This window comes from Grampus griseus, assembly GCF_964374135.1.
Source record: "Grampus griseus genome assembly, chromosome: 4".
NCBI lineage: Eukaryota > Metazoa > Chordata > Mammalia > Artiodactyla > Delphinidae > Grampus > Grampus griseus.
The window spans coordinates 106,920,938-106,933,933 of NC_138997.1; the positions used below are offsets into that span (position 1 = coordinate 106,920,938).

General features: G+C 51.5%; 1 protein-coding gene across 2 annotated transcripts in view; it reads left to right on the plus strand.

Annotated features, from left to right (window-relative positions):
• The window catches only part of NSG1 (neuronal vesicle trafficking associated 1), a 31,267-nt gene that overhangs the window by 11,074 nt on the left and 7,197 nt on the right, over positions 1-12,996 (plus strand). The window lies entirely within an intron of this gene.

Consider the following 12,996-nt stretch of genomic DNA (forward strand, 5'->3'; position numbering starts at 1 on the left):
TAACTGTCAGCCAGGACTGTCCCAAGCATCTCGGGCACATGGTCCCATCCTTATAAACTCCTTATAAAGTTCACCCCGAGGCCCATATCCTATTTGCTGTCCATTCCTGGCTGTTCTTTCCAGAAAACACCCCTTGACCCCTCTTGCCTCTGGGGCAGGGCTGCTCTGGCTTGGGCTCACCATCTCTTCCGGACCCCTGCCACAGGCCGGCCTCCTGCCTCTGGCGCTTTTTTTTTTGGTAGTAAAATATACATAATATAAAAGTTACCATTTTAAAGTGTTCAGTGCCATTTACTACATGCGTGGTGTTGCCCAACCATCACCATTATCTATTTTCAGAACATTTTCAATCACCCCCAGAGGAGACCCCATACCCATTGGCAGTCACTCCCCATTTCCCCCTGCCCTTAGCCCTAAGCAACCACTAATCTCTTTTCTGTCTCTGTGGATTTCCCTATTCTGGACACTGCATGTAAGTGGAATCATACAATATTCGGTCCTGTATGACTGCTTCTTTCACTTAGGATGATGTTTTCAAGGTTCATCCAGGTTGCCGCATGTATCACTGCATTATTCCTGTTTATGGCTGAGGAATGTTCCATTGAACGGGTAAGACTACATTTTGTGTATCCATTCATCCATTGATGGACATTTGCATTGTTTCTACCTTTCGGTTAAGTGTGAATAGTGCTGGTGGGAACATTCATGTACAGGTTTCTCTGTGACCACCTGTTTTGAGTTCTCTCGGGTATGTAACCGGGAATGGAATTGCTGATTCGTGTGGTGGTTTTATGTTTAACATACTGAGGAACTGCCGTTTTCCACAGCAGCTGCACCATTTTATATTCCCACCAGCAGTGTACAAGGTTTTCACTTTTTCCATATCCTCACCAACACTTGTTACTTGTTTATTTTTTTATTATAGCCATTCTAGTGGGGGTGAAGTGTATCTCATTGTGGCTTTGATTTGCATTTCTTTTTTTTTTTTTTTTGCGGTATGTGGGCCTCTCACTGTTGTGGCCTCTCCCGTTGCGGAGCACAGGCTCCGGACGCGCAGGCTCAGCGGCCATGGCTCACGGGCCCAGCTGCTCTGCAGCATGTGGGATCCCCCCGGACTGGGGCGCGAACTCCTGTCCCCTGCATCGGCAGGCGGACTCTCAAGCACTGCGCCACCAGGGAAGCCCTGATTTGCATTTCTTAACGGCTAATGATGTTGAGCGTCTTTTCCTGTGTTGGCCATTTGTTTATCTTTTTTGGAGCGATGTCTATTCAAGTCCTTTCACATTTTAAATTGGGTTGTTTGTCTTCCTGTTGTTGAGTTGTAGGAGTTCCTTATATGCTCTGGATACTAGATCCTTATCAGATGTATCATTTGCAGATATTTTCTACCATTTTGTGGGTTGTCTTTTCACTTTCTTGCTAGTGTTCATTAATGCACAAAATTTTAAAATTTGGGTGAAGTACAGTTTATTTTTGTTGCTTGTGTTTTTCGTGTCACATCTAAGACACCGTTGCCAAATCCAAGGTCATGAAGATTTACCTCTATGTTTTCTTCTAAGAGTTTTATGGCTTTTAGCTTTAATATTTAGGCCTTTATTCCATTTTGAGTTAATTTTTGTATATGGTGTGAGGTCAGGGTCCGACTTGATTCTTTGGTGTGCAGATATCTAGTTGTTCGAACACCATTTATTGAAGAGACCGTTCTTGCCCCATTGAATGGTCTTGGTGCACTTAGCGAAAAAATCAGTTGGCCATGAACACATGGTTTTATTTCTGAACTCTCCCTTCTATTTCATTGATTTATATGGCTGTTCTTATGCCAGTCCCACACTGTTTTGATTACTGTAGCTGTAAGGTTTTTTTTTTTTTTGGCGGTACACGGGCCTCTCACTGTTGTGGCCTCTCCCGCCGCGGAGCACAGGCTCCGGACGCGCAGGCTCAGCGGCCATGGCTCACGGGCCCAGCCGCTCCGCGGCATGTGGGACCCTCCCGGACTGGGGCACGAACCCATGTCGCCTGCATCGGTAGGCGGACTCCCAACCACTGCGCCACCAGGGAAGCCCTGTAGCTGTAAGTTTTGAAACTGTAAGCTTTGAAATTGGGAAGCGTGAGTCCTCTAGCTTATTCTTCATTTTCAAGATTGCTTTGGTGTTCACTATACCTTGCAATTTCCATTTCTACAGCAAAGGCTGTTGGGATTTTGATAGGGATTGCACTGAATCTGTGGATCAGTCTGGGAAGTATTCCCATCGTAACATTATTAAGTCTTCCAATCCATGGTGCTTTTCATTTATTTGGGTCTTCTTTCCTTTCTTTCTATAGTCTGCAGTGTACACATTCTTTCACTTTTTACTGTAGGCGATCAACTGCAGTAGTATAAGTAAATCCCGTGACTGTCACCAATGCAAATCCCAAGTGTTCTTTGTATCACACTGCAGGTGTTGCCAAGATCTTGGGAAGTGTTTAGTCCCATCTTTCCTTTGAAATCACAGTATTATAAGATCTTGTTTTTTTGGTGTGTTAATAAGGAAGCACACGCATAATGTATCACAAATGTACATTTTCGCAATATTTTGATAATGGTATTTCAGTGTGATGGGTTTTTTTTCCTGTGTGTTGTGTCTTATGCATTTTAAGCATGATTCTGAGAAGGACTTAACAGGCTTCACGTGGCTGCCAGAGGTCAGTGGCACAAACATGGTGGAAACCCTACGCCAGGCTCTCCCTCGACCCCCGCTGCTCCCACACACTGTTCCTTAAAGCCCACTGCCCACAGCAGTGGAGTGAGGGTCACCATGGGGCACCCGCCGGAGGACACGGGGTGATGAGTACAAATCCCTGTGCAGTAGCTGGAATTTCACCCCACTGTGTCCTGCTTTAGAGCTTTTATTGACAGCTGCGCAAAAGTGGTGTCAATTTAGGGACCATGTAGTATCTGCTCTAACACACACGTAAATTGGTGGCAAACATCTGTCCTTTAGGCAGCTGGCGATACCTCCCAGCGCTATGAGAAATGCTAATTTGGGACATAATAGAGGGGCAGCCATCTTCTGGAATCCCGCAGCGCCCAGGAACCGTCTGGGCTCCCACCTCTTGGTGTGGCACATGGGGTCCTTTGTCACCCACCCGTGCCGCTCTCCTGCAGGACGTGTGATGCTCCAGCCGCACTGGCTGAACACACTGTGTCCTGGATGCCTGGGGCTTTGGTACAACCTCTCTCTCCCTCTGACTACAACACACTTGCCCGAGCTTCCCAGGAGCGCTCCCCGTCCTTCAAGACCAGACACCCCCTCCTGGACCGCTTCCCCGCATGGGGGGGTTTGGCCTCTGCTCCCACCTTCCCCTCCCGGTTCTCACTCTGTGCTGTGGTGAGTTAACACCACTCAGCAGAGACCAGGGCTGACCCTGCTGGCCAAGGTCACTCCATGGTGGCCGGGAGCCTCCACCAGCCACTGGGGATTCCGTTGATGTAGGAAGGCAGGGCCTTGGGGCCCAAGACACTTTTGCCTTTGTGGGCCCTTTCCTCCTTAAAAAAAAAAAACAAAAAACATCTTATGACTGTCTTGGACTAAAGATGAATATAATCCAGGCTGGATTCATTACTATTTTTTTTTCTGGTTTTGAAGAAAAAGTTAAAACCATTTTCTGGGGTCACTAAAAGCATCGTGGGCCCCAGCACTGGGTTTTGTGTGCCTGATAGAGATGTCGGCCCTGAAACAAAGGCCCTGCCTCTAAGGAAACACCCTTCTGCCAACCAAGGGCCTCCATGGCCTTCATCCCTGGCCCCCAGGCCCACAGCCCCACCCGGAGAGGACAGCGGCAGGTTTGGGTACTGCCCGTCCACCCGGGTCCCGGCCTCCAGGGGACCCTGGAGGGCAGAGCTGCCCGGGGTCCTGCCCCCTTCCTGCGCATGATCATTTCCTTAATAAACCCCGGTAAACTGAATTTATGTTCCACTTGATGTGTAGATGCTCTGGGTTGGCTCCTGGCACCCAAGGGCTGCCCTGTAAGTCCTCACTGGGGGATGGGCTACCTGCCAGCTGCATCCACCCACTGACTCATTCACTCGTCTCCCTCTGCCTATTGTGTGGTTTCAGCCCTGCCCGCAGGGGCTCGGTCTATGGGGAGGTGGGCTTGCAAGGAGGTGAATTAGTTTCCTGGGGCAGCTGAGTGGCGTAAAACCACACACATTCATTCTCTGACAGTCCTGGAGGCCAGAGGTCCTGAATCAGTCGCACTGGCTGTGCTTCCTCTTGCAGCCTCTGGAGGTGTGCTGCTTGCATTCCTTGGCTTGCAGCTCCTCCCTCCATCTGCAAAGCCTGCAGCACAGCATCTCCAATCTCTCTCTGCTCTATCTTCCCATCGGCGTCTCCTCTGTGGCAGATTCGCCCTCTGCCTCCCTCTTATAAGGGCGCCTGTGGTTCCACTGAGGGCCCCTCTGGATAATCCAGGATAATCTTCCATCTCAAGACCCTTGACTTGATCATATCTGCAGAGTCCCTTTTACCATGTAAAGTGGCATATGCAGGTTCCAGGGATTAGGACCTGGATACCTGTAGGGTATCAGCCGGCTTCCCTTGGCCTAGTCGTCTGCATGTCTGAGCCTCCGTTGCCCCGTTGGTAAGATGCAGTCAGTAACGTGGCCTTGCAGGTGCTGTCGTAGGAGTGTACAAGCTTTATTTAAACCGCCTACCGTACGTAGTGCAGAGGCAACGAAGTTTCTGGAGCTGCCATCAGTATGGTGTTTTGGTGCAACAGGGCAGAGCTTGGGTGGGAGCTCAGGAGCCCCCTGGCTGCAGAAGTTCGATGCAAAAGTGGGATCCACTGTTCATCCCCACGGTTCTCAGCAAGGCTGAGAACACAGGAGGTGTTTGGGGCTGGGGGGTGGGCTCACATACTGATGCCTGGGTGTTGCTCCCGGTCTGGGGTCCGGGTATCGGGGTCTCCCAGTCTGGAGTCCGGGTATCGGGGTCTCCTGGTCTGGGGTCCGGGTATCGGGGTCTCCCGGTCTGGGGTCCGGGTATTGGTGTCTCCCGGTCTGGGGTCCAGGTATCGGGATCTCCCGGTCTGGGGTCCGGGTATTGATGTCTCCCGGTCTGGGGTCCGGGTATGGGGATCTCCCGGTCTGGGGTCTGGGTATTGGGGTCTCCCGGTCTGGGATCTCCCAGTCTGGGGTCCGGGTATGGGGTCTCCCGGTCTGGGATCTCCCGGTCTGGGGTCTGGGTATGGGGATCTCCCGGTCTGGGGTCTGGGTATTGGGGTCTCCCGGTCTGGGATCTCCCAGTCTGGGGTCCGGGTATCGGGGTCTCCGGTCTGGGGTCCGGGTATGGGGATCTCCCAGTCTGGGATCTCCCGGTCTGGGGTCTGGGTATTGGGGTCTCCCGGTCTGGGGTCTGGGTATTGGGGTCTCCCGGTCTGGGGTCCGGGTATGGGGGTCTCCCGGTCTGGGGTCCGGGTATGGGGATCTCCCGGTCTGGGGTCCGGGTATCGGGGTCTCCGGTCTGGGGTCCGGGTATGGGGATCTCCCGGTCTGGGGTCCGGGTATCGGGGTCTCCGGTCTGGGGTCCGGGTATGGGGATCTCCCGGTCTGGGGACTGGGTATTGGGGTCTCCCGGTCTGGGGTCCGGGTATGGGGGTGTCCCGGTCTGGGGTCCGGGTATCGGGGTCTCCCGGTCTGGACTCTCCCGGTCTGGGGTCCGGGTATTGGGGTCTCCCGGTCTGGGATCTCCCGGTCTGGGGTCCGCGTACCGGGATCCTTGGAGGCTCCTGTGATTCTGGTACACAGCGCCGTTGGGGCCTTTTCTGTGCTCAGGTCGGGTCACTGAGGTGATGGCTGCCCCTCCTCTTGTGTGCGCCGCGGGCTTTTCGGCCACCTGTGCGTCCCATTGTTCCCGTTGGAGGTGCTGCCTTTTCAGTGGCTGGGCCTCGGTCGCGTGTACAGGAAGGTGCTGGATTTGATGGTCTCCAGGCATCTTCCTTGCTCTGAGGCCACAGCCCTGAGGGAGTGGGGCTTATGTTGTTCAGTGAGGGGCTGCTCTGCCCAGGTCTCCTGGACACCCCACTGTAAATGTGGGTGCCCCCCCTTCACAGCTGAGAGGGGACTGAGGGTCAGGGGCCAGATGCCCTTTCCAGAGTCACTGTGTGTGTTGGCCGAGCAGGCCTAGAACCCAGGGTGCTTGACACACAACGGGTAGTGGATGGGTGGCTTGTCTCTTGGCCAGAGTATTTCAGAATTGGCGGAAAGATGGAGCCTCGGGCGATCAGGGCTCTCTAGGGTGCTTACAGCCGTGGTGTGCCCATGTGGAGAAAGCCAGAGGGTACTCCCAGGGCCTGGAGGAAACAGGTATGTCTGGCTAAGTGATTTCACATTCTGTTCTGGAATATTCTTAATTGTCTCATGGGGGTGGGAGGTGAGGGAGGTTCATGAAACTCTCCAAACTGGGACAGAGTTTCATGTCACTTGACTCAGGAAATGGTAGATACTGGGTTATGGGGGACACATGCACTCTCGGTGTCCAGAGAGGCTGGCACGTTCCAGAGCCCTCCGGGAGGCAGTGGGCCTGGCCAGGGCTTTGGCGAGGAGGAGGGAAGGCCGCCAGCCTGGCCATGCTGGGGAAGGGACAAGGGCGACCTCCGGGGGAGGTGAGCCAGTGCTGACCACTCAGGGCCTAAAACAGCCTTGGTGTTAGGGGCTGTGTTAGTTTGCTAGGGCTGCCGGGACAAAGTACATCGACTGGGGGACTCCAACAGCAGAGATGTATTGTCTCCCGGTTCTGGAGGCCAGAGGTCCAAGACTGAGGTACCAGCAGGTGTGCTCTGAAGCCTCCGGGGGAGAACCCTTCCGTGCCTCCTCCTGGCTCCTGGGGCGGGGCGGGGCGTTGCCGGCAGTCCCTGGCTCTCCGTGGCTTGAAGGTGCATCACTCCATCCTCCGTCTTCACGTGGCCATGTGTGTGCACCTCTGTGTCCAGATGTCCCCTTTTCATGACACAGTCATACTGGATTAGGGCTCACCCGAATGACCTCAGTTAATTGAATCACCCCTGCAAGGACCCTATTTCTAAATAAGGTCGCATTCACAGGTGCCAGGCTTAGGGCTTCCACTTTTTTTGGGGGGGTTGGGGCACAATTCAACCTTGACTGGGGTGCAGCACATGGGGCTGGCAACATGCTCTCCAGCCCTTGATAGCTTTTCATTCTCTTGATAAACGTGTAAGAGTGTGAGGCCTTGTCCCTTCTTCAGAGACAAGATGCGCAGGCGACCTGCTCGTCACACAGGTGGCAGGTGGCAGAGCCAGGATCCAGTTCGGAGCCAGCTGGGGATCTTCCTGGAAAGGCCTGTGGCTCACTTCTCAGGCCTCTCAGGCCGTGGTGACTGCAGGGGACACCATGCCATGTAGGGAAATGTGAACCCTCATTTCTCCACCCACTCCCCACAGGGTGCTTTCCAGCTCCGAGCAGACTCTGGGGCCCGGGAGAGGCCCGGGGTTCACGGAGGCGTGGAGGGGGGAGGGGGACAGCCCGCCGTTGGGGGCTGGGGTTTGCCATGCCCCATGCCTCCTGCTGATTCTCTGGGGATCTATTCCTTTGCCTTCTCCCTCGGCTGCTTGGGGGACTGTCGTGTTCTCATTTCTCAGTTCTGTGAGCTCCTTGGCCATCGGGCCCAGGAATCCTGGATGGAAGGCCCAGGCCAGGTTCCAGGAGGACGGCCCTGAGGAGGTGGTTCCCCACGGTCCTGCAGAGAGGGGGGTGTTCTTTTTATACCTAAAAGATGGGGTACTGTGAACCAAACCCCACGTGGCTTCTGATTCAAGGGATAGGTTTAAGGATGCACGTCTCTCCAAGACTTGAGATTATACTCTTTTAAATTTTTTTTAATTAAATTAAATTTTTTAAAAAAATTATTTATTTTATTTATTTATTTTTGGCTGCGTTGGGTCTTTGTTGCTGCACGCTGGCTTTCTCTAGTTGCGGCGAGCAGGGGCTACTCTTCGTTGCAGTGCGCGGGCTTCTCATTGTGGTGGCTTCCCTTGTTGCGGAGCACGGGCTCTAAGCGTGTGGGCTTCAGTAGTTGTGGCACGTGGGCTCAGTAGCTGTGGCTCGTGGGCTCTAGAGCGCAGGCTCAGTAGTTGTGGTGCACGGGCTTAGTTGCTCTGCGGCATGTGGGATCTTCCTGGACCAGGGCTCGAACCCGTGTCCCCTGCATTGGCAGGCGGATTCTTAACCGCTGCGCCACCAGGGAAGTCCCTATACTCTTTTTTAAAAAATTGAAATGTAGTTGACATATAGCAATATTTTAGTTTCAGCTGTGCAACAGAATGATTCAATATTTGTGTGTATTGAGAAATGATCACACTGTAAGTCTAGTTAACATCTGTCACCACACAGTTACAGTATTTTTTCTTGTGATGAGACCTTTTAAGAGCTACCTTCTTATCCACTTTCAGATACGCAGCACAGTTTTAAAACTGTAGTCACCATGCTTTATACTACATCCCCAGGACTTATTTATCTTTAATTGGAAGTGTGTGCCTTTTGACCCCCTTCACCCATTTCCCCCACCCCCCTGCCTCTGGTACCACCAATTTGATCTCTGTATTTATGAGCTCAGTTTTTATTTTTTTTAAGATTCCACCTATAAGTGAGCTTGAACAGTATTTGTTTTACTTGGTCTGACTTATCTCACTTAGTATAATGCCTTCAAGGTCCACCCATGTTGTTACAAATGGCAAGATTTCCTTCTTTTTATGACTGAATAATAGTCCGTTGAATATATATACCACATCTTTATCCAAGCAACTTAGGTTGCTTCTGTATCTTGGCCATTGTAAATAATGCTGCAGTAAACATGGGTGTGCAGACATCTTTTCAAGTTAGTTTTTTCATTTCCTTCAGATAAATACCCAGAAGTGGGATTGTTGGATCACATGGTAGTTCTTTTTTTTTTTTGTGAATTCATTTTTTAATTTATTTTTGGCTGTGTTGGGTCTTCATTGCAGTGCGCGGGCTTCTCATTGTGGTGGCTTCTCTTGTTGCGGAGCACAGGCTCTAGGTGCATGGGCTTCAGTTGTTGTGGCACGTGGGCTCAGTAGTTGTGGCTTGCAGGCTCTAGAGCACAAGCTCAGTAGTTGTGGCGCACGGGCTTAGTTGCTCCGTGGCATGTGGGATCTTCCCGGACCAGGGCTTGAACCTGTGTCCCCTGCATTGGCAGGCGGATTCTTAACCACGGTGCCACCAGGGAAGTCCCGGTAGTTCTATTTTTAGTTTTTTGAGGAACCTCTGAATTGTTTTCCGTAGTGGCTGCACCAGTTGACATTCCCACCAATATTGCACGAGAGTTTCCTTTTCTCTGCGTCCTTTCCGACCGTTACTATTTCTTTTCTTTTTGAAAATAGCCATTCTAATAGATGTGAGGTGATATCTCATTATGGTTTTGATTTGCAGTTCTCTGATGGTTAGTGATGTTGAGCACCTTTTCATGTACCTGTTGGCCATCTGTATGTCTTCTCCGGAAGAAAATGCCTGTGCAGTTCCTCTGCCCATTTTTTAGTTGGATTCTTTGGGTTTTGCTCTAGAGTTCTATGAGTTCTTTATATATTTTTATATTAATTCCTTATCAGATATATGATTTACAGATATTCCTTCCCATTCAGTAGGTTGCTTTTTAATTTTGTTGATGATTTCCTTTGCTGTGCAGAAGCTTTTCAGCTTGATGTAGTCCTGCTTGTTTATTTTTGCTTTTGTTGCTTTTGCTTTTGGGGTCAAATACAACGAATCCTTGCCAAGACCAATGTCAAGGAGCTCATCACCTGCGTTTTCTTCTAGGCGTTTTCTGGTTTCAGGTCCTACGTTCAAGTCTTTAATCCATCTTGGGTTAATATTTGGATGTGGTGTTAGTGGTTGAGTTTTATTCTTTTACATGAGGCTCTCCAGTTTTCCCAGCACCATTTATTGAAGAGACTGTTCTTTCCCTGTTTTATATTCTTGGCTCCTTTGTCATAAACTAATTGACCATACACATGTGGGTTGATTTATGGGCTCTCTTCTCTGTTCCATAGTCTATGTGTCTGTTTTTACACCACTACCACACTGTTTCGAATACCTTTGTGATATAGTTTGAAATCAAGGAGCATGATGCCTCTGGTTTTCTTCTTCTTAAGATTGCTTTGGCTGTTTTATGGTTGACACAAATTGGAAGATAGTTTGTTCTATTTCTGTGAAAAATGAGTATGTAATTTTGATAGGGATTGCATTGAATCTGTAGATTGCTTTGGGTAGTGGTAGTGTGGACATTTTAACAATATTCATTCTTCCAGTGCACGAGCACAGAATATCTTTCCATTTTTTTGTGTCTTCAGTTTTTTTCCATCACTGACTTATAAATAGTTTTCAGTGTACAGGTCTTTTACCTCCTTTGTTAAATTTATTCCTAGATATTTTATTCTTTGGGATGCAATTGTAAGTGGGATTGTTTTCTTAATTACTCTTCTGATCGCTCACTTATTAGTGTATAGAAATGCAATAGATTTTTTGTATGTTGATTTTGTATCCTGCAACTCTGTTGATTAGTTCTAACAGTTATTTGGTGGTCTTTAGGGTTTTCTATAGATACTTTGTCATTTGCAAATTGTAACAGTTTTACTTCTTCCTTTCTAATTTGGATGCCTTTTATTTCTTTTTCTTGCCTAATTGTCCTGGCTAGGATTTGTCATACTATGTTAAATAAAACTGGCAAGAGTGGCCATCCCTTTCTTGTTCCTGATCTTAGAGGAAAAGCTTTCAGCTTTTCACCATTGAGTATGCTGTTAGCTGTGGGCTTGTCGTATATGGCCTTTATTATGTACATTCCCTCTATACCCACTTGTTGAGAGTTTTTATCATAAATGCACGTTGAATTTTGTCACATGCTTTTTCTGCATCTGTTGAGACGGTCATATGATTTTTATCCTTCATTTTGTTACTGTGATATGTCCCATAGATTTTGTGGATGTTGGAACCCTCCTTGCAACCATGGAATGAATCCCACTTGATCATGGTGCATGTATTTATTAACGTGTAGTTGAATTCAGTTCGCTAATATTTTATTGAGGAGGACAGATTCTAACAGGGCTTCTTAACCTGTTGTGCGCCATGGACCTCTTCTTGGAATAATGTTTTCAAATGCCCAAAATAGAATATAGAGGGTTACGAAGGAGTTCAGTTATTTTAAATACAGCTCTCCCTATGGACAACCCTGCTATTCTAGACTGTGGAAGGAGCTGCTGAAGTGGCCCTTGCTGCTCCCAGGGGCCGCCAGTGGGTAGCTGGGTCCCAGGCAGGGCAGATTTGGGTGAGCAGTAGTCAGGTGAATGTGGGGAGGGGCTCAGGTGGGATAGGGCGGCGGGCCTGGGGAAGGCTGTGCGGCCTGGGCCGAGAGTCCAGCTCTGCATCTGCCAGCTGTGTGGCCCGAGTGAGCAAGGGAATGGCTGTGGTGACAGCTGCACAACAACAGCAAACGCTTCCTTCCAGAGCATCCCGTGTGCCTAGGTGCCGTCCTCCCACCAGCCCCGGGAGCTGGGGCCTCTCACTGCCGTTGGCTGGCAGGAGCCTGGGCCTGGAGGAGTGGGGTGACTTACCCAGAATCTGGCTGCCCCTCCTGGGCGCCGGGCACCGGCAGGGTTGCCACCCCTGTCGGAAAGCCCCGCACATACTCTGCTGCTCCCTCGGCCGCCGCGTGTCCCCAGGGCCTCTACCCCCTCCTCTTCCTCAGATTCAGCCTCCTTTGTCACCCAGCTCCATGCTCAGCTCCTCTGCGGTCTCCCCGGGCTGCCCACCCGGGCCGGGTGGTCTTGTCCTTGCCCACGTGCCATAGCGGCCACCAGAACCCAGATGGCATCTTCCCTGGGGGTGCTTTGGGCCTTGAGGCAGCCGCGGCGCCACCCTGTGTCCCCTTGTCAGACGCAGGCTCCACGTGCAGGCGGGTTGTCCAGACAGGCTGGAGTGGCTAGTGAGGGTGACAGCCCTGACAGCCCAGGTGAGGGGTCACGGGAAGAACGGGGGGTAGAGGACAGAGATGTTGACGGGGGCGGACTGCAGAGATGGGCAGGAAGGGCCTCCTTGGGGGTGACACAGAGACTCCTTGCTTGCTTCCCTGGGTGGGGGGCACAGAGGGGACGGGTGTCGCCCAGGCTGCAGTGAGCGTGAGCTGGGTGGTTGGAGGTGGGGACTCGTAGCCCGGGCAGCAGTGGCCGGTGGCCAGGGTGGCCGTGTGGGGAGAGGAGAGGGAGTAGTGGGGCTGGGCTGGGGGCCTGGGTGCTGCGGTTCCTGGTCACACCTCCCGACCTGACCCGCAGGGCCTCTGCAACCCTTTCAGCCCAGGACATGCTCTCGCCCCTGCCCAGCGGCTCCCAGCAGCCAGGGAGCACCTTCAAGGCCAGATGCAGCATCATTTCGTCCCCCGTGCCCCAGGCCCTGCAGCGGGGAGGTCTCCCATCGCTGGCCCACTCTGCTCACGGGCTGTCATGCGTCATCTGCCGACATTACTGATTACGTCCCGTGGTCCAGCCACGGTGCAGAAGGCTGAGTCCCCATGCTAATGGGGACCGCCCTCCAGGGTGGGGAGGACAGGCTCTAACCGAACACGCAGGAAACTGTCCAGAGTGGAGGTGATGGGGGCCCGGGAGGGTCTTCTGTCCTGCCCAGCTGGCCCCAGGTCAAGGGCAGGGCTGGTGTCCAGGGCTCAGGGGTGTCTCTGGAACAGCTGATTAGCCATTGGCTGATGCGTCACTGTGGTGACCCACAGCGTCAGAAGGGCAGCCCACACCCACGGCTCGATGGTGTGTCCGATGTCCATGAGGCCTGATCGTCACCTGTACCCCGAGCTCTCATGCAAGGCCTGGAATACTAGAAATGGCTAATTTAAAATGAAGGTGATGCAGCTTGTGGTGAAAAAATGAAAATGGTACAAAAAGTTGTCCAGTGTAAAGTGACTCTGCTGACTGCTCATCACCAGAGGCCTC